At 41.0% G+C, this 24,109-nt stretch overlaps 1 protein-coding gene across 1 annotated transcript in view; it reads left to right on the forward strand.

Moving 5' to 3' along the window:
- The first annotated feature begins 6 nt into the window (after positions 1-6).
- Positions 7-24,109, forward strand: part of NTRK2 (neurotrophic tyrosine kinase, receptor, type 2) — a 212,503-nt gene continuing 188,400 nt past the window's right edge. The window contains exons 1-3 of the mRNA XM_014936305.1: positions 7-203; positions 17,558-17,632; positions 17,866-17,937. The gene's annotated coding sequence lies outside the window, so the exon portion shown is untranslated. The remainder of the gene's footprint in view (positions 204-17,557; positions 17,633-17,865; positions 17,938-24,109) is intronic.

Consider the following 24,109-nt stretch of genomic DNA (forward strand, 5'->3'; position numbering starts at 1 on the left):
TCCTGGCGGCGGAGGCCGGGGCCCGGCCTGGCGGGGCTGTGGGGCTTGTGCTGGCTGGTGCTGGGGTGCTGGCGGGGCGCGCTGGGCTGCCCCCCGTCCTGCCGGTGCAGCTCCTGGCGGATCTGGTGCGCGGAGCCGGCGCCGGGCATCGCCTCTTTCCCCGTGCCGCAGCGGAGCGCCGAGGGCGACAATGTCACCGAGATGTGAGTACGGCCCCGGAGGCGGCGGGACGGGGACGGAGAGGGCTGCGGGAGTGTGTGTGTGTGTGTGTGTGTGTTTTGGGGGGGGAGGTCTCGCCCGGCGGGCGGAGGGCGCTTGGCGGGCGGGCGGGCGGCTGGGAGCCTGAGAGCCCGGCGGTGATTTAATTTGGCGGCGACTTCCCAGAGATGCCCGCCGCGAGCCCATTTGGATGATGAATCCTAATTGCCCCGCGGTGCGGTTCCCGGGGAGCGGGCGCGAGCCCTTGCGGAACCGCCCCCGGCTCCCGCCGCTGCCGGTGGCCGCGCACCGCACAGAACCCCCCGTTCCCACCGCTGCGGCGGCGGCGAAGGGCTGCTGGTGGGGTTTATTATGTTTTGGGTTTTGTTTTTTTTTTTTTTTTACTTTCCCTGCCTCAGTTTATTCCCGCAAACCGTGAGTTTTGGTAGGGGGCTATACCGCCCAGGTCTCTCCTGTACTCTTTTTCTATTAAAAACAAAAAAAAACCAACAAAAAAAAAAAAAAAAAAAAAAAAAAAAAAAAAAAGGAGGGGGAAAAAAAAAAAAAAAAAAAAAAGAGGGGATGCGGCAGATTTTGGTGGAAGGGACCGCAAACTGCCTTCCCTGCCCTGGTCCATAGGCATGCGAGCCTGCTTTGCCCTTCTCAGTAAGGTGGCTGGAAGGAGAAAATACAGAGTCTGCAGAGGATGAGCCTTGTGCTGCCTCTCGGAAAGTGCTGCAGTATTAGGAAACCGTCATTAATAGGGAGGAAGGTGCAAAAAGTTTTTTCGGTTTTTTTTTTTTTTCTTTCCCTCTTGCCCTTGGGTTGCTTCCATCCTGGTTTGCCTGCAGACGGTGCCTTCGGTGGAGGAGTTCTGTAGCTCTGGGTGTTCAATCCTGCATCGTTCCACGGCTCTGTGCTCTGTGGCGGCCGCATACGTTGCCTGAGAGAAGCTACAAAGGCTCTTGCTGAGCAAAAAATTTTGGATACTGGACTTGTAGATGATAGATCTGGGCAAAAAAACCCCAACCTTCTAAAGCTGTTTTGTCCATCTCCATATCTCCCAGTCCCCGTTGTTTCTGGATTGTTTCCCGTTGCATTTTTGATGTAAAAGATACTGTTTTCCCCAGAATCTATACAGATTTCTCACTGTTTGCGTTCTCCATCCTTCTTCTCTTTCTCAGTTTCTTTTAGAAACAGTATAAAAGTACTGTGAAATACCGTGTGATTTTAGAATAAATTCTAGCCCTTGGGCTACCTTTCTGCAGTTTGCTGAAGTCAATTTGCTGCATTTCCCCGCATGTGTTTGGGTAAAAAATTGGGAGACGTTAATTTCTGCTATTCATAGACCTTTGGTAGGTTTTTAGGACCTATGGTAAGGAAACGGTCTTTCTGAGTTGTTACAGCAGTTATTGTTTCAAATGTTTGTTTAATATTCTGTGGATTGCTTCATTAAAAAAAAAAAAAAAAAAAAAAAAAAAAAAAAAAGAAAGAAATTGCTTTGAGCTATGCATCTCTGCTCATTTTCAGAGGCTTTCCTAGCCTTATTATCCAGTACTTTAAATTTGGAGGTAACAGTGCAATTTCCCCCTAGAATTTGAAAGGCCAGAGGAGAAAATATATATGTAAATATGTATTCCAGCCATGATCAACTTAAACACGTCTAGTCATTTTGCATTGATGCTTTTGCTTTTCGTTTTCCTGTGGTTTTTTGATCATCCCTGGATTTACAGTTCTTTTCAGTTTTTACTGTATCATTCTGTGACATTGCATGTTGTTGTGTTTGGTGATCTAAAAATAATTTTGAGTCATAGATTTCTCAGGAGATGCTGTTGCACGTATTTAAGACGGTCTTTTCATGCGTACTTTTAACATAAAACACAGAGGCCCTTTAATTAGTTTATAGGCATAAATTAAAAATTGGACTGCAGTAGCTGTCACGTTATTTCATATTTCATTGTGGGAGCTCAGTAAACAGTAGATATGTAAAAGCGGTTCTAATATGGCAGTTACAGACTGTGGAGACATTTTTAACACTGCACATCTTGCTTTATTCTAGCTGTGGAACAGGTTTGAGAGGCTGGGCATCACATCTTACTCAGGAAGCTTGATGGCTGATTTTTATTTTATAGATACAGGAGCATAATTCCATCGGTCTCCGGTGGGATCATTCCCGGTATAAATAAGAGTGAGACGAGCACAAGACAATTAATTTCTAACACTTTATTCCCATATGTTTCCTGAGCGTCTGTGGAAACCAGTCCTTCGTTTGCTGAGTATCTCCAGCTCCTGAGGGGAGTGGGTCCCTCAGTCCTAGGCAAAAGTGCCTATAGGTGCCCATGGCGTGAGGGCTGGGTCAAGATCCTGACCTGGGCCGTGTGTGCTGGGGGTGAGAGCACGGCTAGGGGTGGACGTGTGGCACCCGTGGTGGTGCAGAGGGTTGGCCACAGGCCAGGGGGATGGCAACCGGGGTGGAAGGACACGAGCAGGCAGTTTCCCCTTGGGGCCGAGAGGTGGGAGAGAATGCTGGGGTGGTTGGTGCTGGTAGGAATAGCAGGAGCTGCGGTCCCACGCGTCAGGCAGCCTCCACCACTTGATAGCCAGGTGCTTCACATCTCTTTCGGCCTGTAGGTGAACTGCAGCACAGAGCTTAATAAATCCTCTCCTCCCAGCACAGCTATTTCTTGATTCCTGGCTGGATGCTCCATCCAAATCTACTGAGAGCGGCAGAAAGACACCCAGAGCGCTTCTCCATCAGCCCTGCGAGGGCTCGCTGCTGAAATTTGGTGTGGGAGGGCATAAGGGTATTTATGCCTGCTGCTTTTCTTAGTCATCTTCCTCACTCTTCCCTTCCTAGTTGTTTTTGCATCATTTTCTATTCAGGTGGATAAAGACAGATTTTGAAAATTCTTTGTCTCTAACCAGATTTTGGATTTGTCCAATTGGCTGGGGTGCTGATGTGGGCTGTTCTTTATCTGGAAAGCATGTGCCAGTGCTGAAATTGCTTATTATAACAGGGCTTAATCGTAATAATTGTTTGGTAGTTTTGATATTCTTAGAGATAAACTGAACTCCGGAGTGAGGTCTTGCATTAAAATAACGTTCTCGGTCCCTGAAGCTCACATTCAGAGCCAAGGACCAAGAATGGTGGGAGTAAAATGGGCATATAGGTATTGTTCAACCCATGCATTGTAGGTACAATAGCAAATAAGTTGTTGTTGGCGAGGTCACTGGAGCAAAAATATTAATAGGATAGTAAATGAGTAATTTTTAAAGTATTCAGGGCTTTTTGTAAAAGGACTGGTCTAATATTTTCTCATGAAGTGAAATGTATTGTTAGTATAGCTCAGTGTATATGACTCTTAAAAGACTTTGATTTCAAAGTGTCTTCTTGCGGTACAAGCATATGCCTGGCCTAGTTTCACAGTTCTGGTATCAAGTCATTAATATGTTGACTTACGATTATTCAGGTGAATGGGGTTTGAAATTAATTGGTGTATTTCAGGAAGAACTGCTTGCCAACAAAACAGTAGGTGACTTTTAAGCTCTTGCCTATTAAAAGAGAGGTGATTGTGTATTGCGTACATTTCAAAACCACAAAATAAATATCTAATGCAGTTATATAAAGCACTCTAGAATTGTTAATAAATAAGACAGGATAAGTAATTTATAGAGTAAATTATTTAACAAGTCATGTGAGCTTGTGCTAAAAAAAAAGGCATGTTTAAATTCATATGAAGCTCAGAGCTGTTGGTATTTTGGGCCTCTTTCATTTCAGATTTCTAAGTTGTTGTAGATTTAATATAATACAAAGCTGTCTATAAGGCTTCTCAATCCCCCAGCCCTTTCTTCCTCAAAAAAACCAAAACTCTTGGCTGTGCAGCATTGCATGCTTTGGCTGGATTGAAAAGTTATTTCTGGTGACTTGGAACTGTACAATAAAACACAAGGCATCAGGCTAAGAATTATTAAAGGGCTTTTGGACAACGGTGATACAATGGCTGCTTTTAGGAATGCTTCCTTTTTAAAAAAAAAAAAGTCTTCCTTTAAAAATCTGGGTGATTGGTTAAGGTGAGTCTAAAGTCAGCATTATGAAAAACAGTTTTGTAATTTCTAGACTCTAAAAATATTCCAAATACCAGAAAGCATCGGGTTTTGCGTGTGCTGGCATTCTTTTTTTCTCTCCTGGGAAACGCTTTGCCTGGCTTGTTTCAGTCCTTGTTCTCCCGGTTGAGGAGGACTGCTGGGGCTCCTCGGGGTCTCCACGGGGGCTGTCTCTGGCTCATGCTGGAGGAGGGCAGCATCCTCCCAGGTGCCTTGGACAGGGTTGGGCTGGCAGAGTGCCGCCTCTCCCTCTGTGTGTCTGGTCACTCCAGAGTTTTAAGAGAGGTTTGGGATTTAGATACTGAAACGGAAGCCATTTGTAGGAATTCAGGGATGTGGTGTTGAATACGCTGCTTTCAAGAAGCTTCCGCTTCTTTCCATGCTAATGAGAAAACAGAGGGCCCAGCAGTCCAGCCTGCGATATCTTTAGGATGGCATTTTCCAGATTTCTCAGGTTCTATTTTTTCTTTATTATTTTTATGCTGAGAGTGTAAGGGAGAAAGTAGCTTAGCAAGATTCTAGATCTCAAATCGCTGTAAAGCAAAATCTTTTACGTAACTAAATAAGGGCCATATTTCTCCATTTTGAATTTTGTTCTAAAGTCAGAGGGACACCCCCTCTCCCCTCAATCCCCCATTCTTTTTGGTTTGCAGTTCTCTCTCGCCCCTATTTGTCATCCGTCACTGCAAGAATATCTAGCAATATGTCAGTGAAGGTGGCCATCCAAATATCCTTGCTCAAGGATTACTGTTAGGTAATGAAGAGTAGTAGAAGATGAAAAACGGAGCAGAGAACTCTAAAACCCTCTGAAGGCTTTGTTACTGTTAAATGTATATTTAGCTTGTTACATCTGAAAAACCTCTCTTTGAAAACTGTCCTTTAAAATGTGAGACACTGATCGTATCAATTCATTCATTTACTTGCATTTCAGATGGAGAAATACCTTTGTAGAGGTCTGAAAGCCACAAGCCGGTACTGTCTGGGATATGAATGCGCTCTATTACTGTGTTTGCTAAGATCTCTTCATCCAAATGTATGTGGGCACATAGCTGCTATTAGAATCAAATATAATCAGAATGCATCTTAATTCCTCTTCGATTGTGAGCCTATATTTTCAGAAACTGCATAAGGCAAACTCAACTACTCCCCCTCTTGAAATATGCATATGGCAATCCTGTTTCTTACATAGCTACTATTAACCATAACATTGCACAATCATAATGGACTTATGGGAAAGGAGCCATGCCATGGAAATTCTGTTGTGAATATGCAATTTTTTTTATTTTCCTGGAAGAAAATGACCTGCATTGAGTGTTGATTATTGACAGAAGTTGTAGCTGAAACTTAAATATATTTAATACCAATTCAGCTATTATTGTTTCTGGTTTGTGTTGTCATCGGTAGGATGCATTCTTGAAGATCAGATTTCAGGTCAATATTCTTTGGTTCCCAGACAAGCCTGAAGAAATGAGATTTTTTTTGCAGAAGTAAGAGAAAGTGGAACAAGGCGGGCCCAAGGCATGTTTAGAGGCAGTTTAAGAGATCTTAATCTCTGAACGATGTGATTTAAACCAATCTTTTGCTAATAAGCCTGCTGGTCATGATCCAGTAAGGTACTTAGATATCTTCTATTTCAGGGGGAAGCAAAAGCTGAGTTTCTGGCCTTTCAAAGTCAGTGGCAATACTGGATGGAATTAGCATTTGACCAAAGTAAGAGGGCACATGCAGAGAATGACAAGAACTTTGATTCAGGCATTTTCCTGCCTGTTTAAAGTTTAGAAGAGAAGGGGCCTGCTGCTCCATTATTTGATGTGGTTTTGACTTGCGGCTTTTCTTGGATCTCAAGTGTTTTCCCACTGTATGGAGACTTAATACGTTGAGGCAAGAGGAAGTTGAGTATTTTAGAGGAGTCTTTTAGACAATTTTGTATTGAAATGAACCTGCTTCTCCATGTGCAAAACAACAGCAGTTGCAATCACTATAGGAGCTTGTGTTGGCTCCATAGAGGATGTATGGTTCACTATATACAGTTGTCTGATGTATAAGTAAAAGAGGGGTGATCTATTAATTAAATTTAGTCCATTAGTGAAACAGAAAAGCAGTGAAATGGCAACACTTCTGAGCTTCTTATGGAAGAATCTGTTGATAGAGCTGTAGTTGGGGCTGTTGCTCCTCATGGTACAACAGCTGAGCCAAAAAAAAGTCTTCCAGTTTTAGATTTAAATTAAATTATTTTTACCTTTTTTATTTCCCAACCATAAATGTAAAAATAATTAAGGCCGTATTCAGCAGATAGCCTATGAAGCACGAATGTCCCACATTGCACAATCAGATGTGGTATTCCATATGAAAAGCGTATAGGACGTGACTTCTCCCATTCTTTTGCAACAACTGTCTGGCTTTCTGAATGCCAGACGGCACAGCTAGCACATGCGGGTAAGTCATGTGCACATACTGGGCATGTCAGACTTAACTGGGCATGGACTGGGAGACTTCTCACAGCACGCGCTACGGATGTCATGCACTGGACTTGCCAACCTTGTCTGGGACTGTCCCCAGGCCTCACATTTAAAATCTGGCAGCTGCCTATGAATGAACAGTGTAGCGAAGGCACTTAACTCAGCTGGCTACTCTCCTGCCAGCAATGGAGAGCCTTCTCCAGAGGAAGTGATTCAGGAGGCTAAATTAGGTTCCTACTGCAAATTGTCCAATGGAGGCGCCTCCCCTTTTCTCCCCACTGAGTCTAAGAAAACCATGGGGATTTAGTTCACCGGGGTGAGTGGAAAAAGCAAGACCTTCCCTTTAGCAAGCAGGGTCACGCCGTGGAGTAAGATGTTTGTGTGGTCTCAGATGAACCATTTCAGCAAGGCGTGTGGGGAGCTGCTCCGCTTGAAGCAGAGCATGGGTCTGAACCAAGGTCTTGCATGTCAGTATCTTAACTGTTGTCCTGTATGGTGTACAGATGTGGGTTTGCTGGGGTTCTTCCTGTCTGAGTCGCCTTACTTGGCGTGGAACACTTTTGGGTCAGAGAGCAGGACAGCCTGTTTAGCTAAGCGACTGTGACGCTTATTTGTGTAGTGAGGCAGCTGGGACCTGCTCCTCCTCCACAGACTGTTCAATTCTGGCAAAAATTAGAACAGCACAAACAGGTAAGGTTGAGACTGCCCTCTCTGAGGTTTCTTTATAGTATGGTATCTTTCTGAAAGACTGGGATCACATTCCCTTAGGGAGAGGAAGGTATCAAACCTGGTACTCCTAGACGCTGCTGGAGCATTATTCCAGCACTTCTTCTAAATGTGTGGTCTAATACCTTACACAGACGTGTCTTTTTTTCTTATTTTATTTTTAATTTTTTAATTATTTTTTAAACATTCACCATTTGGTGAATGTGGGTCTAGTTCAGGAAGGTGAAATTCCTCACTCCCCCCGCTTTGGTGAACAGTCTATTGCATATTCATCTGCAACTCCCCGCTCCAGTCTGGCTTCCTCCTAAATTTTAGAAGCAGGTTTTCAAACACGTTATGCGTACTGTAATCCTCACCTGGTAAACACATACAGTGTACCCTCCTGCTGGGAGCCGTTCTGTTGTTTTTATGGGACTAACTATGTAGAGTACTTAAGCATATGCTGAACTATTTTAGAGTGGTAGCGATATACGTATCTTTTGAATGCTGTGTGTGGCACGTGTATTTGTACATATACACAAAATTTTAAACTTTTCAGGCTATATTCAAATAGATTTGCAAATGTTTTGAATTGGCACAAATCCACATGTGACATCAAGGCAACTAAGCAGAAAAATACTAGCGCTGGATACTACTTCTGCACTAGACATCACTGCAGATCCCATGCCATATTTGTGTGCAGCAGCTGTCTTGTTGCCTGGAGCCTGTACCATTTGGGCGATGTGGACCTAGGTGGCACAGCTGCAGAAATAGATATCACTGGTGCTGGAGGTGGGCGTGAATGGAAGAACGACTCTGTCAATCTTTCCTGCCCTGAACATTTATCCCAACCCTCCATGACATTCCTGTCTGCATGGAGACAGGGCAGTTGTTCCTTTGGTTTGCTTGGTCTGGTTGTATGCATAGTTTTTGCCTGCCGTAGAGCACTTCTGAATATTCTTACAACTTGTAATGCACAGTTTAACTTGAAGTAGTTTTGCTCTTCACAGTGAGTATCTGAAATGAAAGGATTAAGAGGTGAGAGTCCTGATGGAGGTATCATTGAAATGTCTGCCCGAGCTTGGATAATTGCAGGTGAATACTTCACGTCCACCACGCACATCCTGGGGCAGGGGAAGTGCTGCAAAGGTGTGTAGGTTGGAGGAGTGCTCAGAGGCATGTGCAGTGCTGTGGTGTGGTCATGAGAACTGTAAGGAGAAACAGGCTGGTGGATGGGACAACTATTGTTCTACTCATGAGCACTGGCAAGGTAAACGAAGAATGCTATGAAAGTCGTGGTGGGTAAGGAGAAGGTAGCTTTGCTGAAATACTGAAGAAATTTGAAGACTGTTGTAGCAAAAGATGCCACCTTGTGACAGAGGTAGATGCAGGGTGAGAGCTTAGCTTGAAGGAAAAATGGTAGAGAACATGACTTAGGGCTTGAAACGATGTTAAAATGGAAAATTAATGCTTACAAAAGAGTATCTTTTCCTAAAGCACAACAATAAAGACATTCACAAGGAAGTTTTTAAGTAAAGTTGATGTCATGGTTTCAGCTCGGATGGAGTTAATTTTTTTGCTAGCAGCTGGTAGAGTGCTATGTTTTGGACTTGGGATGGGAAGAGTGTGATAGCACACTCGTGTTTTTAGTTGTTGCTAAGCAATCAAACCCTTTTCTGCTTCTCACACCGCCCCACCAGCGAGCAGGGTGGGAGTGCACAAGAAGTTGGGAGGGGACACAGCTGGGACAGCTGACCCCAGTTGACAGAAGGGATACCATACCATGTGATGTCATGTTCAGTATATAAAGCTGAGGAAGAAGAAGGAAGGGGGGGACATTTGGAGTGGTGGCATTTGTCTTCCCAAGTAACCGTTACATGTGATGGAGCCCTGCTTTCCTGGAGATGGCTGAACACCTGCCTGCCCATGGGAACCAGTGAATTAATCCCTTGTTTTGCTTTGCTTGTGTGCATGGTTTTTGCTTTACCTATTAAACCATCTTTATCTTAAGCCACTAGGTGTTTTTTTTTCTCACTTTTACTCTTCTGATTCTCCCCCCACATTGCAAGTGTGGATTACAATTCCCAAAAATCAAACTGGCCAAGTACAGGAACATGGGAAGTTATGGAAACAGTGGCAGCAATGTGGCACTCAGCAAGAGTATTAGAAATACTCTGGATACTGACAAATGTGCAATAATTTGTACAAGAAAGTGTAATAAACACATCATTATGTTAATATATGCAGTGCAAGTAAGAAACTACTTATAGGAAGCGAACAACAGGATTCCTCAAGTGAAGGGAAAGTGCTTTTTTTAGGAATGCTAATGGAAGAAGATATAAATTCAAAAGATTGGCTAATTAAAATGAGGAGAAATGGACTGCACAAGACAGAGAACAGAATGGAAATAAATGTGATAAAAGAAAGTGGTATAGGGAACTGTGAAGAACACATAAATGTGGAAGAGTGAAGAGTGACTCTGAAAGGCTTTAGGAAAGAAGCAATTTTAATGCTGTCGAAATGCTTCCTGAAAAATGCATAGGTTAAATATAAATAGTAAAACTGGTGTTGACATACAGAAGGTGGCAACCTGTTCTGAGCCTAGAAGAATGAGGTAAACATCAAGAGAGCCAATGTCATGGAAAGTCAAAAATACAATACATAACCATTTTGGAACGCTTCAGTAACATAATGTGCAGATGCATTTATGTATGTCTTCCATGAAAAGACAAGATATGGCTTGAAGAAGACACAGATCTGTAGTCAGGACTGCACAAGACGTTTCACAGGACTTGGGAAAGAGGCTAGGAAATCAGCTGTGAACCATGGTAGCAGATGGTATCATTTGAAGAATGGAAAAACGTCTACCAATTGGGTTCTTTGTGAAATAATTTACAGAGAAAAAGTATAGGGATTATGACCATATGTAGACTCTCAAGACTTAAATAAAAACAGAAGAAGGAAAATTTTTGCTGGCTTATGGAAAGTGGAATTTTGTTTGAGATGTCAGGAGTCAAATTATTCAGCAAATTTAATGCATTAACAGGATATAGAGGGATTTTCCTGGATAGATGGCTTCAAGTTTTGCCGTTTCACTCAGTCATTTGGAAGTGCTACCTTTTGATCTGTATTTGGCATGAGGTGTATTGCATGCAGTGAACGAGACAGTGGACAGTGCAGCAGATATAGGCATATGTCTCACTGATCCAGTGAACATCAGAGCAGATTGATCAGAGTGTGTTACATTCCAAGAGCCAGTACTTTTAAACTGAATAAAGCCAAGCATTAATGTCAGGCTGAAGATAATGTATGTTGGGGCAAGACTGACCTCAGAGGGAATTTCAGAGGTAATTTCTTACGTTGAATGAGTCAGGGAATATTGAACATGTCAAAACCTGGACATAGGAAAAAGACTTTAAATGTTGTGAAACATACTGATTTATGTTAACAAGTGCTTATCTAACTCTGGAGGACATGCAACTCACTTAAGACGTCCCTTCCACAAAGTCCCTGTCTGAGCATGGGAACGTGGAAAGAACAGAATTCAAAGGTTTTGACATCAGCTGGGGTGGTTTAATGTTTTGATTCACTGAGGGACCTAAAAAGATGCTTATAAAGGATGGTTAGGAGCAATTTCCCTGTGCTGTAACGGAACTGATGTTTTGCCATTCTCATTCGCATCAAGGCCAGTGAGAGCTGCAGAGGTGGTTGATGCAGGTGCTGAAAAAGAGAGTGGTTGTGTCACTAGTCTTTGAAGAGTCATTGCACTAGGTGGTCCTGTAGGAGAAAGACATGTCATGTGTATTAGCTTGTATTTATTGATTCCTTTGAGAATCTCTTTCTTCCTTGCAAGCCAAATAGTGTTTTGGTTTCTTTTTTAAAAAGGTTAATCTTAGGTCTGCTTTCGGTTGAGAACTAATGAAAAGCCACATTCACTATTTCCCTCTTGTATGTTACTTAATGTGTGATTTTTAGTGTATATATTATAAGGGACTGTACAGGAATTTACTCCTCTTCCTAACAGTCTGCAGAGATGATTCCATACACACTGGATGAAACATATTTTGTAGATAAGTATAATGTCAGTGATGAAGACACATATTTCTGAAGAAATAGGTTATTGTCTGGCCAGCTGATAATTTTTTTGACTCTGTCAAGGAATATCAGCATTTCCAAAACATCTTTGCTAAGGGCAAGCTAGACTGTACCTGTCAATTGTCCTCTGGAGAAATGTCAAAAATTGATGTCTTAGTGAAATATCAAACGTATGAACTTCATGGAGCTCAAGCTGGAGGAGAGGTCTCTGAATGGAGAAAAAGCTTTGCGTGCATTTTGGGGAAAGTGGTTCTGAAGGTGGAGCTTGTCAAGGGCATGAATCTTAAATCTGGAAAGCTGCATGCAATGACTTGAGAGTTTGCTTGATTTGGTAGTCTGCTATTTGAAGAGAACAGAACAAACACCTTGAAGCCAAACCAGAAACGTAAGTAAGCCCAAGGGTGCATTACATTTCATTTTCCCTGCTTCTAAATATAGTAACTGTTTCCTTACACTCTGCATTGCAGACATACTCATTTATTTTTACTTTTGCCTTCATGTTTGCATACTGTAAAGAGGGAACTAAGGTTGGCTGGCAAACTGTGGGCTTTCCATTTCCCAGGGAGTTGTAGTCATAAGCAAGAGTATGGAACCGCTCCTTCAGTGCCAAAACAAGGTTGGGATCTCCATTGAATTCCAGCTTTCTCCTGGTTTAAGCAGGTGGGTTGGCACTAATTGTTCAGGATGAAGGCTTTGGAGAAGCAATTCCCAGTAGCAACTGAGTACTACTAATTGGATACTACTATTGGATACTACTATTGGATACTACTAATTGGATAATCATAGTATGTTAGCACTGAGTAGAACATCTGAGCTCCGCCATCTCCTGGCAGTTGACACAGCTACACATAAGGAACAGGGAATTCTTGAAGGTAACTCTGATCTGTGACCTTGGACATGAGATGCCGAGTTCCAGATCGCCCTGAAGAGTGCATTAGACATATTGGATATGTCTAATGAAGAATTTGCTTAAAAAATCCCAGAATTAATTCTGTCAGCTCCAGAGCTACTGTACTGCACGTGGAGAGCTACCTCCTGTATTCTTCTGTGACTCATGTTTAAATACTCTAAATGGGAGGAAAAAAACCTTAAATCAAGGATGATTTAAGGAGCCTGTGATAGTGGCAATCAGTTTTTCACTCTTTGTGAAATACAGAGTGATTCACAGCTCAAAAAAAGATACCACCGCAGCACTTGCTCAGAATTTGTCAGGAGACACCAGACAACTGAGGAGTTGAGCACCTGTTTGTAAAAGCGGTGAATCCTAGGTAGGTCCACAGTGGACTAACTCGACACACTGCCTCTTTCCTGAGTTACGGCATGCTCTTGTAGCAGTAGAAGTTCTGTGTCTTGAGGTTGGCCTCATGAAATCTGGCACTGATGGTACCAGATGGAGACAGCAAAATATATCTGTAGAAAATGTGTCGCTTGTAGGTGTCTGTATCATACTCATTGCTTGCTGTTAGAGGTTCCTTCCTAGAGGGAGCTTGGTCCTATATAGAAAGATTTCTTGCTTGGGTGGAGATTATATCATTGGTCCCTACATCTGTCTGAAACCTGGCATTCCTGATATGCAGCGTCGTGTAGCTGTATGCTTCCTTTTCAAACTATGTGAAGGCGCACCCCTCGAGCATTATTTTAAATCTGCTTTCAGAGGGGCTGCAAGTGAAACCCATTTGAATCTGCCAAGTTTCATCAAGTATTGTGTCAAGCTTACAAATTTCCCACGATTTTGATGTATAACCATAAATCAGCCCAGGTGTGTTGAAAATGTCCCTAACTTTGATGAACTGGGTCTGACATTTGAGTTTGTAAGAAAATACAGCACTAGGGAACTTTGCAGTGTTTAATTATCAGTGTTACCATACAGCTCTCACAGTAGTGTAGGCTAGGGACGTACGTGATCTATCATTAAATGGTAATTCGTCTACTGACAGTTCAGTGTCTGGAGTGTGCTGCTTTTTCCCCTAAAGATTTAGTGAAAAATTAACTCAGAGTATAAAGTTTTCCAAAGTTCAGAACCATTTCACCAGGGAATGTTTATTAATTTAAAAAACTTTTTTCCCCAAGTGTATGAACCAGAGCTAAACATATAATTGATTTATTTTTTGGAGTGTTAAGAAAATATGTTTCCCATAAAGGGATTTTTCTGGCAAGAGAAGTACTTCTGGAGCTAAATTTCAGTGTTATTTTCTTGCATCTATAGAGTTAAGACTAGGGTGCCCTAGTTTTCCAGCATGTCCTTATAGCTCCAAATGGAGTAGTATACCTTACCATACATTAATCCAGAGGAAATAGAGTAAATCAAATAAGCTAGGAAGGCATGACTAGCTTTTTTTTAGGTTAAGGAAAAGATTTGAAAGGCAGAGTGATATCCTTTTTTTGAGCTATTGAGGCACAGAATAGTCTAGACCACTTTAAAGAGCAGGACCTGCTTTCTCTTAGTGCTCTTCCCATCCAGAGGTTGCTTCACTGACTGTTAGACAGATTGTATCCATAGTCTTTCACATGTGTAATGAGCGAAGAGAAGACCACCCTCTTAAAGAAGAATTTACTTGGAGGAGTTAACTCTTTTACAATAGGATTTAAAAATATCCTTTCCAGAATGTTGCAGAAGTGGGGAAGTATGAGTGTGTGACATTATTCAATCGCTGCCGAAGTGCGCTGAGATTAATGTGTTATTGTAGGTTGCAATGTGCCGTCAGTAGGTGTGTGATTCTGAATGCCTTTATTAGAATTAATCAGTAGTTTACAAAGGGGAGATGAAATTAAAGGTCTGAAAACAAATACTCATGACTCATGGAAGGAGAGGCAGAATGTTATACTATAGTCAAGTGAATAGCATTACAGGCAACTGAGGGTTTGGTTTAGAGGTGGCAATTGCTGTTTGTGAGCCCAGAGGTGTGATCCAACTGGGTGCTATCCAGCCAGGTTTTGGGGGTGCCACGCTTTGCTGTGGTGTGCAGTGGGAGCTTCCGAGCTCCTCACGTGACTCCTGCCAGCCGTGAGTCAGGATGTTTTTCTTCTGTGCTACAATAAAAATGTTCGGTTAAAGAACAGGGTGGATATTCCTAAGGACAGGCAGGCAAATTACTTTTCTCAGTGTCGCCCACTGCAAGTCAGAGCTTTCAGAGTATTAATGTTTGATGATAAGTAACATCAAGGTAGAGTAGTCGTGAAGAAGGTAAAAATAGACTTCAGTTAGGGAGCGGTTTTATTTCAGACCTCCCTCTAAATTAAACAGAAGAATAACTTCCCTTTACAGTGTACAGCTACAGTCATCATACTCCTTTCTTTCTCGCTGCTATGAAATAGCTGCAAGGGCTTAACTTAAAACAGACTTGTTAAGCAAGTAAGGAAGTGTAAGAGGCTGCGACCTGCTTGCGGTAAATCACATCTGTCCACTCTTTCTTCAAGGATTTCCAACTGCATGAAACTTGCTTTACTGTCATGTTTTGTACTGAGAGTGTTTTTACGAACGTATTGCAGAGCAGTTAGTGTTTTGAGTTAGTTGCACTTAGCCCGAATTTCTTCTGTGTCCCTACTCAAAGTGTGGTTATGGAAAATCTGTGATCTCTTTCGTTTCTTTCATTTAGGAACTGGAATCATAAATCGTGCACCATGAAGAGACTAGTACCAGCTCAAAGTATGGCCCCCTTGCTTTTCTTTTAAGGGATGCAATAAGAGAAGGAAAGAAAAGATCATAAATTCATGCCACTTCTTCTTTCCAAATATCATCCTTTTGGTTTGTTCCCTAATGGACCAGCACTGATCTTTTTATATAGATTATGTGCTCATACTCAGATCCTCATCTGATGTAAATTGTGGTAGATTCATTGAATGCAGCAGAGCTGAGCTGTTTTACACTGTCAGAGGCTTACTACAGGATGTAATACACTAATATATTCCTGTGCGACACTATAAGTTATGTCAAGTTCTGGAGCTTCTCGTAGTGGGAGGTTCTAGTTAAATGTTTTTATGATTAAAATCGCAATGTCAGATTTGGATGGGTGACAAGTGTGTTTAAGTGATGGATTTGTGTTCTGGCAGTGTTTGTCAGAGGTTTTTCTGATGGCTTAATCTTCAACTAGTACAACTGGTCACTCAGTTTCTTTTGTTTTGCATTTCTGAGTCTTTTCTTCCTTTTTGTTTCTTTGTCCATTTTCTTTAAATTTTGCTCTTCTATGTTTTCACTATATCTATCTGGTCTTGATAGAATTCTCGTTGGTTGAACGCTAAGGGCAGGATGAGGAAGGTGACTTGCATAACTTTATTTTAGCATGATGATGTCCAAATGACAGTGAAGGTGATAATTAAGTCATAAGTTCCTCTTCAGGGCAGGTTCAGAGGAAGCATGATCATTCACTTATAGGACTTTCAGGTGAAAGAATTGATAGTCTTTTATAAAATACTTCATTGCTTTTACTTGGAAAAATAAGTAAATATACCAACCAACAAAAAAATAGATTAATAAACCCTAAGAGGGTAAATCTAATTGGCTTAAAAAATCCAAGGAAGGAAACAGAAAATATGAAGGACTCCATTATTGTGTAATGTTAATGGTAATACCATGTTAATCTTATCCTAAGAAGTCCTGCAGAGCAGTCAGTGTCATATGATGCTGTAGTAATGTATTTTGTTTAGCACATGCATTGTCTTTTTACTGCTCTTCTTTTTCCCATGGGACAATGCATTCCATTAGGGGAAACTTTTTGCTCTTCCTAGTGCTTGGCAAGAGCATAGCCCAAGTCAGCTTTGCAGCTTTTGGAGGACAGCCCAGCCCAACATTTGGGATACTCAAGCTTCTGTTGGGATGTGGGCACACAGTGAATTTCTCTAGCACACCAGTTGAGGTAGATGGGTTGCCTTTGGGAAAGCAATACACCTTCTTTCCAATTCACCATATTTCCCTTTAAATAATAAAAAAAAATGTTTAAAATGAAGATAAGATTTATTCTAGCAAAGACAGACTCCTTCTTTTTAGGGAAAACTGCAGGTTTGGTTAGTTCTGGATGCTCATGAAAATACGGGTCAATCTCTGTTTAAGTTTTTCTGTCACTAGGGTTATTTTTTGAAATGCATGGACTCTTTAGCAAGGCATTTCTTACATGAGGCTTACTTTTCTGCCCATAATGTCAGTTGAATTGCAGTTTCCACTGATTTCTTCTTCCTAGACTGCATGATTTGCACCATGAAACTTCTTTTCTTGCTGCAGAAGAGGTAACAGATGATATATCATCCCATGCATTACCTGTAAAACATTTTAATTTCCAGTCTGTGGGATGTCACTGGTTATTCCTAGATCTCACATAAGGATAATACAAAGGACCAGCTTCCATGCCCAAATCCTCTTGGGGTTCTGGCAGTATTTGTGGTATGTGAGTGGACTCAGTTCTTTGGTCTACTATGACAGTTTCTCTTCTCTTAATTTCTCCTTGTGTATGTACCATTATGAAGTACAGCCTCCCTTTTCTCAGTTTTCCTATTGCCACACTTTGTAAATAGAATTGACACTACTTTATGGCAGGGAGGAAATCAGTTTAATAAGTGATTAAGGTAAGAACATGAGAGAAAAGACTGGGGCAGTCTGATTCCCCCCTCAATGTAAGTGGGGGTAACTCCACTACCACTGTTAGAGTTTGCCCTTTTGCTGAATCCAAGCAAGATCAAGAGGTAGGGAGGTGTGTCCTGGAAAGTGGTGGTATTGTAATGCTTTCTTTACTGTGCCTTCAGGGTGACTTGCTTCCTCGATGAATGGTATGTAAGACTAAGCTCTTTCTCCTCCAGCCCTGTCCCAGGAAGTACCATTTAAATGATGGGGAAGATTTTAAGCAGCACTTTCACTCTGCAGATGCTCTACCTAGATCTTAGTGTTAATTACAATAGGTCAGCAATCACTGCTGACTTTCAGACTTCACTGCTCGATATTTGAACAAACAGTTAAAGCAATGGAAGGATCCACTTTCATACATTATTCTGTCTTCCTTTTTCAACAGTTACATCGCAAACCAGCGAAAATTAGAAAGTATCAATGACAATGAAGTTGGATATTATGTTGGACTTAAAAATCTGTGAGTATATGGGATGCATATTTTGTAAGGCTCTTTTTCCTTTATTTCTTGTATAGAAGAAAATAAGAGACCTCATCGGAATGTAGGCCTCACTTTGGGCCTTATAGAGGACAGTTGTAGATCATGGAGTTCACCCTTGTTGAGATTTCATCCACATTTTTGTTTTAACCATTATTAACATTTTGCATTATATTTTAAATGAAATATTCTAAAAGTTTTATGTGTTTTCACAGGACCGTGGTGGATTCAGGCTTAAGATTTGTGTCCCGTCAGGCATTTGTGAAAAATGTCAACCTACAATACATGTGAGTAAGGATAGCATCTGCCTTCTAAGTCAAAACTGCCCAATTCGTGTTAATTTATTTCTCTCTTTTACCATTTCCTTCATGTAAAACGTGTTAACAAAACACACTGATAATGGTCTTCCATCATTAATTAACCCTAAATAAGATATGTATGGTATGGAGCTGGTAGAACGTAGAGCTTGTATTGTAAGGAACCAGAAGATTGTAAGAACATAACATGGGATGGTAAGAAGACCATCTGGTTAATTATCCTGTCTCTAACAAGGAGCTATGGCTGTGTCTTTTGTGGTAAGTAGTTCAGCACAAAGAGTGCCTCTCTCAGCTGAGTGAGGTGGTGCCAAGGATGTGATGTCCACACTATCTATGCATTGCACTTGGCGACGTGGGTTTGACTTGCTCTAGTCTGATTCAGTGGGCTGAATATATTTTAGCAGCTGCAGTGCAGTCAGTGCATGCATGGAGCCCATCTAATGGGATTTGACCGGTGTGCATGCCCAGAGACTGGCATTACTGTGAACTTAACTCCTGTACGTGGGGGTGATCAGAAGATTCACTTCAGAAGCTCACTCAAGATCTGAACTAATGCACCCAAAGTGGAATATAAGAATGAAGTTACTTTCACACCCAAATGTTATTTGTGGTTTATGAGCTTCAGGAAGCAAAGTTGGTGCCTGTGCAGCTTTTTGACTGTGTTTTTCTAGATTACTGGGTTTAGCAAAGGCTGAACTGATCAAGTTCTTTTTAAAAGTACAGAGAAAAATGATCAGCTAAAATGAAGGACATTGTTTCTTTTTAGTATAAGTACATGTCCCTGAAGAACTGAGGTGCCTTCCAATGGGACAGTCACAAAGTAGCTCGCTCTGCTACTTACATGGAAAACGGTGGCTTTAGTCCTACAAAACATTGAGGTCATGTGAGGGGCACAGTTCCTCACATGTACCCTGTTTTAGCCATGTATTCAAGTATGTGTTTCAGTCCATCCATCTTTGTTAGATGTATTTGGCAATTAACCTCTTGCTTTTCTTAAAGTCCAAATGAGATCAGAAAGACATAAGGCCAAGCCTCAGGCTTAAAAGGTTCTTCCATATTTCAAGGAAGCATCTTACTTGTAATATGGAAGAACTGTCGAACTTAGCACAGAGCTGATTGCTTTGCTAATGAAATGGAATTACTCCCTGCACCTATGTTTTCCAAAGAATGGCAATTAATTCATGTAAGGAAGTGGATGTGATTGTCCTTATCTGCCTAAACAATAACTGCTGTTCTTAATGTGGAACAGTCACTGGAGGAGTGTGAACCAGTCCTGTCAGCCTATGAGGCTGTTACGTGTTACTATATGTTACTTCATATAGTCATTAATAAACTAAGTAGCTTTTACGATTTTAGTAATTAGTAGGCGATATAAGGGAATTATCTTCTAGAGTGAATTCTTGTGTTTACCTGTGTAACAATTGCTTGGTGAATTATGGCTGTAAAAGATGAAATTCCATAAAGCCATGTGCATATGCACTGGCTGCGGAATTGTGCAATAAGAACTTAACTGGCTGAGGGCCACATTTGCAGAGAAGGATGTAGTGGCTGTGCTGGGACAGAATCTCAGTGTAATGCAGCTGAACAAAGCAAATTCAGTCTGGGATCAAAAGGAATTTTGTGTTAGATTTTTACATCTTTTCTGTGTTACCTTAGCTGCTGGGAAGACATCTATCAGAATACTGAATATACATTAGGACATTGAATCTACCCATCTTGAAAGATATTACAGAGAAGAGCAATAGAACTATAAGGAGCTTTTAAAGCAAATAATTTAACAAGACTCCGAGGCTGAGTATGTTCAGTCCAATAAAGAGAAGACTGAAAATGAACATACATCTTCTTATGTTTAAACGAAGAGCAATTATGATGAGGAGAGCAATCAGGTCTCTCCATGACCATTAGTACAGAGTGAGAAATAATGAGTTTAATTTGGAGCAAGGTAAATAGATGTTTGGAAGACCTTCCCAGCTGTATGGACTAGTGTACACTGAGAAAGGTAACTGAGACAATTGATGAGATCCTCTTGATAGGCTTTTTAGCCTGTTCCCTTAGGGAAATGGGGTTCTTGCAGTCACAAAGTGTCTCTGTCCCCAGTGGCTGCTTCTAACCAAAACTTACACAGGTAAACAGGTTTTCTGAGAACTGATCATTGGACAGAAGATTGAGACCCTATTAGAGTTCCCACTTGAGGGAAAAGTATGATTGTGCATTTATGACCTGCTATGCACTACAGAATCCATGTGGACAAGATGGCTCTAAAGTACTTCATCCATAGGAAGAGCTTCAGTTGGAGCATGCAATCAAACGTGGAATGCGTATCTGTTGGTAAGCAGGCTGTAACAGATCTGTAGTTCATAAAGCTGCTTGTTGGAAACAAATTGGGCTGACTGACATCTGTTTGGTTGATGTACAGGAAATTCTGATCCAGAATACTTAACATTATGAACGAGGAGCTTATCCAGTCTCCTACTGTGTTTTCTTTTGGTGAGGATTTAGTGGTGTTAGCAGACACAGGATAAGCCCAGATAAGATGGAAAATATTGAGTGGCACCACCTGCTTTATAAATGCATGTGACAAAGCAGTAAGTATGGAGACATTTTTTGCTGAGGCTGATCTATTTTCCCTGCAAAGAATGCATTTGTTTGTTTTCTCTGGGAAGTCTTGATGCACACTAAAATGTTTCTGAAAGCCCCAGTGAATCACTGCTTGTTGTCATCAGCAATAAACTCCTGTTGACTTCACTGGGAATGAAGTGCAGCCCCCGTTGTGGTTGGGACCGTGAAAACTATTAAGAGCTGAAATCATTTTACTTTGGAAGAGTAACCTCAGAGTACAGGTCTTTGAGAAGTCTTGCATTTTATTTTGAAACAACACTATGTTGCTATCCCATAAAGAAAACAAAAACTCCAAATGCTTTTCTGAAGACTGATGTAAATGCATAAGCTTTAATTTTGCTAGTGATACTATTACAGCGTGCATTTTCTTCTATGAAGAATCTTCTGATGTAGTTAAGGAGCTTTATTATAGGAACATAGTATTTACTTTATGAATCATATAGGAATATCAGATTATAAGGAACTTATTAACACACATTTCCTTAAGCCTTTTTTTGTCATTACCTTATTTTCTTGGCCAAACTTCTGTAGCCCAGATATCTTTCTAGAGTTATGGATGATGCAAAGATCTAAGTAGTGACAGGAAAATAAATGTTCTGATAGATATTACATAGACGTCATTCATAGCGTTACTCATCTAATTCTGGTATTCTCATTGATCATAGACTCAAATTAGTCAACAGTTGCATTTAACAAGCTATTAAACAGTCCTAGTTTTGCAGTGCTGTAATATACAAGCTTATCTGCAGCTAACAGTAATTTTGATGTGTGTAACACACATACATGGTATACTGTCAGTACCTTTAAACATAAAAAAACATTTCACAGCAAGCACGTATTTCCAAAAATGTTAAAAAATAGCTATTGTTACATGGCAGGCTGTGTATAATTGCATCACTGAATCATAGATTTGTGAGTGTAGTATATATACAGCTCTAAGAAGAGTTTGTATCTCTACAGTGCTTGGGTTTAGGTAGGGCAGCCAAATGAAACCCTTTGAGACCTTGCTGCAGATTTTTCCTTGCTTGCACACACGGCTGGCTCCAGCCATAGGCAGAGCAGGCAGTTGCCTGTGGAGGGAGACCGAGCGTAGCAAAATAGCAATTTCTTCACCTCTTCCCCCCAGTTCTGCTAAGATCTGTTCCCTCGTCTTTCTTCTTGCCTCCCCTTGCCAGGAGCGCTATAGGCGGTAGAGCTGTGCCTGTGTTGCTGGCTTTGTGAATATTTATGCGGTTTCTCAGGCTGCTTTTGCACTCCTCACATTGCCACAGATTTGCTTTTAGCTGAATGAGAATGTAAAGTGAGCTTTATATTCGTATGTAAAACGTGGGCATGCTTTTGACTGAAATTGGGTCCCCTCCTTAGGTAGAGCTTTGGAGCCAGGCTGTGTACTCCAGACATGTTGTGTGGTTGTTTTTTTTTTTTAAAAAAAGCTTTAGAACCCCAAATGGATCTTCTTTGAGTTACTCACCATCATCTTTTTGTGTGTAGTTATATTGGGGAACTAATTTATATTTTCTTGCCATGGAAGTGAAGGTGTGGACCTTAACTGCTGTACTAATAAGTTGTGACTTTTTCACTTGACATGAATTAAAGGGACCACACCAGGCATCTCTATAATCAATATAAAGTGCTCAGTTTGTGAAAACTACATATAACATTAAATTTACTGTCAAAGTATCACTTAAGGTGACAAATCTGTAACACTGGTCTGAAAAATTTCTGTTGCATTACTTGTCAACTTGAAAAATGTTGAAGCCATGAACTACATGGGAGAAGAAACCTACAGTTTTGGAAGCACTAAATATTTCAACCCATGATCAAAAATATAGGCACAGGAATTTTTTCTTATTTTTCTTACTGTTCTTACTTTTTCTGGTGCGTGTCAAGCACAACTGGTAAAAATCTGAAAAGACAATTAAAGCTATCAAGGTGCTTTTGATCTTTCAGAACTGCAATTGTTTGAAACAAAATAATGACTCTTTATTCTTTTGATAGTTTTACTTAAATTATCAGTCCTGTTTTTCCACTGGCTCACATGGAGTCATTGATCCTAACACAAAGTGTTCAGAAAGTAACATGCCTTGGTGACTATATACAGCTCTAAGAAGAGTTTGTATCTCTACAGTGCTTGGGTTTAGGTAGGGCAGCCAAATGAAACCCTTTGAGACCTTGCTGCAGATTTTTCCTTGCTTGCACACACGGCTGGCTCCAGCCATAGGCAGAGCAGGCAGTTGCCTGTGGAGGGAGACCGAGCGTAGCAAAATAGCAATTTCTTCACCTCTTCCCCCCAGTTCTGCTAAGATCTGTTCCCTCGTCTTTCTTCTTGCCTCCCCTTGCCAGGAGCGCTATAGGCGGTAGAGCTGTGCCTGTGTTGCTGGCTTTGTGAATATTTATGCGGTTTCTCAGGCTGCTTTTGCACTCCTCACATTGCCACAGATTTGCTTTTAGCTGAATGAGAATGTAAAGTGAGCTTTATATTCGTATGTAAAACGTGGGCATGCTTTTGACTGAAATTGGGTCCCCTCCTTAGGTAGAGCTTTGGAGCCAGGCTGTGTACTCCAGACATGTTGTGTGGTTGTTTTTTTTTTTTAAAAAAAGCTTTAGAACCCCAAATGGATCTTCTTTGAGTTACTCACCATCATCTTTTTGTGTGTAGTTATATTGGGGAACTAATTTATATTTTCTTGCCATGGAAGTGAAGGTGTGGACCTTAACTGCTGTACTAATAAGTTGTGACTTTTTCACTTGACATGAATTAAAGGGACCACACCAGGCATCTCTATAATCAATATAAAGTGCTCAGTTTGTGAAAACTACATATAACATTAAATTTACTGTCAAAGTATCACTTAAGGTGACAAATCTGTAACAGTGGTCTGAAAAATTTCTGTTGAATTACTTGTCAACTTGAAAAATGTTGAAGCCATGAACTACATGGGAGAAGAAACCTACAGTTTTGGAAGCACTAAATATTTCAACCCATGATCAAAAATATAGGCACAGGAATTTTTTCTTATTTTTCTTACTGTTCTTACTTTTTCTGGTGCGTGTCAAGCACAACTGGTAAAAATCTGAAAAGACAATTAAAGCTATCAAGGTGCTTTTGATCTTTCAGAACTGCAATTGTTTGAAACAAAATAATGACTCTTTATTCTTTTGATAGTTTTACTTAAATTATCAGTCCTGTTTTTCCACTGGCTCACATGGAGTCATTGATCCTAACACAAAGTGTTCAGAAAGTAACATGCCTTGGTGACATTTGGGCAGTTAAGTCTGGCTTATGAATCTAAACAAGTGAGGGCTATTCTTCTGCCTTAAGATTTGCAATAATCCTCCAAAAACAATGGCTGGCCTGAGGCTAAGTGACAAGAAGATACAGCTATGGCAGTGCCTGATTCTCACAGCTTGCTGGCTGATAGTTCAAAGCTCTGAAGGAGGCATCTCAGCGCCTCACAAAGAGATGGAATGAGTTAGATGAGCATGAGTTAAGTTGCTCATGAGCATGAGCAAGATGAGCATG

Source organism: Calidris pugnax, unplaced genomic scaffold (genome assembly GCF_001431845.1).
Source record: "Calidris pugnax isolate Ruff unplaced genomic scaffold, ASM143184v1 scaffold2, whole genome shotgun sequence".
NCBI lineage: Eukaryota > Metazoa > Chordata > Aves > Charadriiformes > Scolopacidae > Calidris > Calidris pugnax.